This window comes from Pan troglodytes, chromosome 20 (genome assembly GCF_028858775.2).
Source record: "Pan troglodytes isolate AG18354 chromosome 20, NHGRI_mPanTro3-v2.0_pri, whole genome shotgun sequence".
NCBI lineage: Eukaryota > Metazoa > Chordata > Mammalia > Primates > Hominidae > Pan > Pan troglodytes.
Window position 1 is genome coordinate 26049166 of NC_072418.2, and position 6000 is coordinate 26055165.

The following is a 6000-nucleotide window of genomic DNA, read 5'->3' on the forward strand; positions in this document are numbered from 1 at the left end:
ATACTTTGTCTCTGTGTCTTTTTCTTTTCCAAGTCTCTCGTTCCACCTAACAAGAAACACCCACAGGTGTGGAGGGGCAACCCACCCCTTCATTGTAGGAGTAAGGTGGTATCACATTGTGGTTTTGATTTGCATTTCCCTGATAGCTAGTGATGTTTAGCATGTTTTTATATGTTTGTTGGCCATTTGTATATCTCCTTTTGAGAATTGCTTATTCATGTTTTTAGCTTACTGTTTCATGGGATTTTTTTTTTCTGATTCTTTTGAGTTCCTTGTAGATTTAGAATATTTGTCTTTTGTTGGATGAATAGACTGTGAAGATTTTCTCCCACTTGGCAGCTTGTAAGTTTACTTTGCTGATTATTTCTATTGTGGTCAAGAAGGTTTCTGGTTTAATTAAGTCCCGTTTATTTTTCTTTGTTTTTGTTTTATTTGCTTTTGGGTTCTTGGTCATGCACTATTTGCCTAAGCCAATGTCTAGAACAGTTTTTCTGATGTTAGCTTCTACAATGTCTACAGTTTCAAGTTTTAGATGTAAATATTTTCTCCATATTGAGTTAATTTTTGTATAAGATAAGAGATGAAGATTCAGTTTTATTCTTCCACATGTGGTTTGCCAATTATCCCAGCAGCATTTGTTGAATAGGGTGTCCTTTTCCTATTCTATTCTATTCTTGTTCCAGTTGTCAGGAAGAAAGTTTTAATTTTTCCTCATTCAGTATAATGTTGGCCATGGATTTGTCACAGATGGCTTTTATTACCTTAAGGTATGTACCCCCATGCCGATTTTGCTGAGAGTTTCAATCATAAAAAGATGCTGGATTTTAAATATGTTTTTCTCGTCTGAGTGTGGTGGCTTATGTGTGTAAACCTGGCAGCTTGGGAGGCCGAGACTGGTGGGTTGCCTGAGCTCAGGAGTTCAAGACTAGCCTGGGCAACATGGTGAAACTCTTTCTTTACCAAAATACAAAAAATTAGCTGAGGGTAGTGGCGCACACCTGTACTTTTAATTTTAGCTACTTGGGAGGCCGAGGCATGAGAATCTCTTGAACCCGGGAGGCAGAAGTTTCAGTGAGCCAAGATCATGTCACTGCACTGCAGTGCAGGTGACAGAGATTTCATCTGAAGGAAAACAAATGTTATTCTGCATCTGTTGAGATGATCATATGGTTTTTGTTTTTAATTCTGCTTATGTGATGTATCACATTTATTGACTTACGTATGTTAAACCACCCCTACATCCCTGGTATAAAATGCACCTGATCATGGTGTATTATTATTTGATATGCTGTTGTATTTGGTTAGCTAGTATTTTGTTAAGAATTTTTGCATCTATGTTCATCAGGAATATTAGTGTGTAGTTTTGTGCTATGTTCTTTCCTGGTTTTGGTATTAGGGTGATACTGGCTTCATGGAATGATTTAGGAAAGATATCCTCTTTCTCTATTTTTGAAATAGTTTTATTTAGGTTGGTACCAATTCTTCCTTAAATGCCTCATAGAATTCAGCTGTGAATCCATCTGGTCCTGGACTTTTTTTTTTTTTTTTTTTTGGAAAATTTTTATTACGTTTCAATCTCACTACTTGTTATTGGTCTATGCAGAGTTTCTACTTCTTTCTGGTTTAATCAAAGAGGGTTGTACATTTCCAGGAATTTATCCAGCTCCTCTAGGTTTCCTAGTTTGTGCATGTAAAAGTATTCATAGTAGCCATGAATTATCTTTTGTATTTCTGTGGTACTGGTTGTAATATCTCACATTTTGTTTCTAATTGAGCTTATTTAGATGTTCTTTCTTCTTTTCTTGGTTAATCTCACTAATGGTCTATTAATTTTGGTTATCTTTTAAAAAACAAATTTTTGTTTCATTTGTCTTTTGTGCTATTTAAAATTTCAATTATGTTAATTCTTCTCTGATTATTGTTTGTTTTTGTTTGTTTGTTTGTTTGTTTTTGGTTTTTGCTGGGTTGGGGTTTGGTTTGTTCTTGTTTCTCTAGTTCCCTGAGGTGTGAGGTTAGATTTTCAATTTGTGCCCTTTCAGACTTTTTGATGTAGGCATTTAATGCTATGAACTTTCCTCTTAGCACCACTTCCGCTGTATTCCAGAGGTTTTGATAGGTTGTGTCACTACTATTGTTTAGTTATAAAAAAATTTAAATTTCCATCTTGACTTCATTGCTGACACAACAATTATTCAAGAGCAGGTTATGTAATTTCCATGCATTTGCATGGTTTTGAGGATTTATTTTGGAGTTGATTTCCAATTTTATTCCAATGTGGCCTAAGAGAATACTTGACATAATTTTGATTTTCTTAAATTTGGTGAGACTTGTTTTGTAGCCTAATTATATGGTCTATTTTGGATAATGTTTTATGTGCTAATAAATAGAATGTATATTCTTCAGTTGTTGAGTAGAATGTTTTGTAAATATCTGTTAAGTCAATTTATTCTAGAGTATAGTTTAAATTCACTGTATCTTAGTTGACTTTCTGTCTAGATGACCTTTCTAGTATTGTCAGTGGGGTATTAAAGTACCCCATTATTATTTTGTTGCTCTCTATCTCCTTTCTTATGCCTAGCAGAAATTATTTTATAAATTTGGGAGCTCCAGTGTCAGGTGCATATGGATTTAGAATTGTGATGTCTTCCTGTTTGGACTAGTTCTTTTATTATTATATAATGTTATTCTTTGTTTTTTTTTTTTGTTTTGTTTTTTACCATTGTTGCTTTAAAGTCTGTTTTGTCTGCTATGAGAATAGCTACTCCTCCTTACTTTTTGTTTCCATTTGCATAGAATATCTTTTTCCATTTCTTTGCCTTAAGTTTATTTGAGTTTTTATTTGTTAGGCAAGTCTCTTAAAGACAGCAGATACTTGGTTGGTAATTTTTTTTCTTCTTTTGAGATGGAGTGTCACTCTTGTTGCCCAGGCTGGAGTGCAGTGGCACGATCTTGGCTCGCTGCAACCTTTGCCTCTCAGGTTCAAGCAATTCTCCTGCCTCACCCCCTGAGTAGCTGGGATTACAGGCGCACGCCACCATACCTGGCTAATTTTTCTATTTTAGTAGAGATGGGGTTTCACCGTGGTAGCCAGGCTGGTTTTGGACTCCTGACCTCAGGTGAACCACCCACCTCGGTCTCCCAAAATGCTGGGATACAGGCGTGAGCCACCGTGCCCAGCCATAAATTTTTATTTATTCTGCCATTCTGCATCTTTTAAGTAGAGCATTTAGGTTATTGACATTTAATGTTAGTTTTGAGATGTGAGGTACTGCTGTATTCATCAGGTTAGCTGTTGCCTGCATATCTTTGAGTTTTTTTGTTATTGTTTTATAGGCCTTGTGAGACTTATGCATTAAGGAGGTACTATTTTGTTGTATTTTGAGGTTTTGTTTCAAGATTTAGAAGTTCTTTTAGCATTTCTTCTATTGCCGGCTTGGTACTGGTAAATCCTCTCAATACTTGTTTTTCTGAAAATGACTTTATCTCTCCTTCATTTATGAAGCTTACCCTCACTGGATACAACATTCTTGGCTAAAAATTGTGTTGTTTAAGGAGGCTAAAGACAGGACTCCAGTCCCTTCTTTCTTGTAGGGTTTCTGCTGAGTAAACTGTGTTAATCTGGTAAGTTTTGTTTATAGGGTACCTGATGCTTTTCCTCACAGCTCTTATGATTCTTTTCTTCATCATGAATTTAGATAACCTAATGACTACATGAATAGGTGATGATCTTTTTGTGATAAATTTTCCAAGTGTTTTTTGAGCTTCTTGTGTTTGGATGTCTAGATCGCTAGCAAGGCCTGAGAATTTTTTCTCAATTATTCACTCAAATAAAATTTCCAAACATGTAAATTTATCTTTTTTTTTTCAGGACCACCAATTACTCCTAGGTTTGGTCATTTAACATAATCCCAATTTTCTTAGAGGCTTTGTTCATTTTGTTGATTCTTTCTTCTTTGTCTTTGCCAGACTGATTTAATCTGAAAGACTTTTCTTCAAGCTCTGAAGTTCTTTCTTCGACTTGTTGTAGTCTATTATTTAAACTTTCCAGTTTATTTTGTATTTCTGTAAGTGTGTCTTTCATTTCCAGAAGTGGTGATTGTTTTTTAATTTATAGTATTTATTCCTTTGGAAATTTTTAAATTCATATCTTGTATTAATTTTTTAAATTTCTTTAAGCTGGTTTTCTTGTTCCTCTGGTTTCTCTAGTAGCTTAATAATCAACTTTCTCAATTTATTTTCTGGCAACTCAGACAGTTCTTCTTGGTTTAGAATCATTATAGAAGAGCTAGTGCAATATTCTGGGGGTGTTATAGAACCTTGTTTTGTCATATTGGAATTACTTCTCTGGTTTCTTCTCATTTGGCTAGACTATTTTAGTGGAAAGATCTTGGACTCAAAGGCTCCTGTTCAGATTCTTCTGTCCCATGGAGTGATTTCTTGATGTGGTGCTTTCTCACTTTTCCTAGGGATGGGCTTTCTGCAAGTCAGACTACAGTGATTGTTATTGTTCTTCTGGGACTAGTAAACCAGCGGAGCTCTACAGCTCCAGGCTGATATTGAGGAATGTCTACAAAGTGTCCTGTGATGTAATCTGTCTTCAGGTCTCTCAGCCATGATTACCAGCACCTGCTTCAGTGGAGGTGGCAGGGAAGTGAAGTTGACTGTGTGAGAGACCTTGGTTGTAGTTTTATTTAGTGCATTGGTTTTCTCAATTGCTTGTTATGCAAGCAGTGAATTTGTCATGTGGACAGACTCAGGACCTCTGGTTAGCCAGGATGTTACAGGTGGTGGAATTAGTTTTTCTTTTTTTCTTTCTTTGGAGCAGGGCTGTTCTGTTACGAGTTGCTGTTATGGCTTGCGTCAGTTGGCCTCCAGCCAAAAGGTGGTGCTTTCAGGAGAGCACCAGCTGTGGTAGTAGAAAGGGGGTATAGACTTGCCCTAGTTAACCAGGATACCCGTTCAGGATTCTCAGGCGATGGGTGGGACCATAGATCTTCCAAAAGTTAATTTATTTTGCCTTTGGCTACCAGGTTGAGTAGAGAAAAATCATCAGGCAGAGGCAGGATTAGACCGGTCTGAGCTCAGACTCTCAGGGGGTGTGGCTTGCTGCAGCCACTGTTGGAGGAGAGGTGGTTCTCAAGCCAATGGAGTTATGTTTTAAGGAAGGTTATGGCTGCCTTTGCAGCTTCATACAGAGCACCAAGAAAAGCGAGAAAAAGCTGGCAGTGGCAGGCCTCACCCAGCTCCCATGCAGCCAGCAAGGCCTGTCTCATTCCATTCCCCCCTGTCCTGCCAAAAGCATGGAATTTATATCAAGGCAGCCAGCGTGCAGAGTTGAGATCTTGCACCAGGCTACATGCCTATCCCTGAGAAAGTCAGAAAGGCTTTCAGGCTTCACCCCTCCCCACCTGCCCACACACTTCGCTGCACAGCTTCTGTGCTTATATCTGCACTTCCTATTCACTTCTGCAGACTCTGCACAGTAAAATTTATGCTTGGTCAAAATTATTGCACAGTTCACTAAAAGCTTTTTTTATTTTTTTGGCCCCTCCCTAATTCTGCTGGCTGCCTTTCACAAAGACCCTTGTGAGATAAAGTCAGGTATGACTCCTTTGGTCATGAGCTGGGGACTGGGAATGCCTATGGGCTCTTTCCCCGGCTTCTTCTTTTATATTTCACTCAGCTCCCTAAATTCATTTCAGCTCTAGGTAAGGTTAAATACGTTTCCTTTGATCTGGATTTTTCAGGTCCCCCTGTGGGGATGTGTGTTCAAAGGTAGACTTTCTTTCTCTCACACTTTGGGGAACTCACAGTTCTTCAGCTGTGTCACAGAGTTTGCAGTAACAAGCTGCTTTTTTTCAAAGGGTCTGTGAAATCTTTTGTTTTTTCCTGGTATGTTCCTGCAGTGATTATGTCAGAGGCGTTCGAAACAGAGCAACTCCATTTTGAGTGAGGGCTACAAAAATGACGCTGGGACGTCGGGCGCGGTGGCTCACGCCT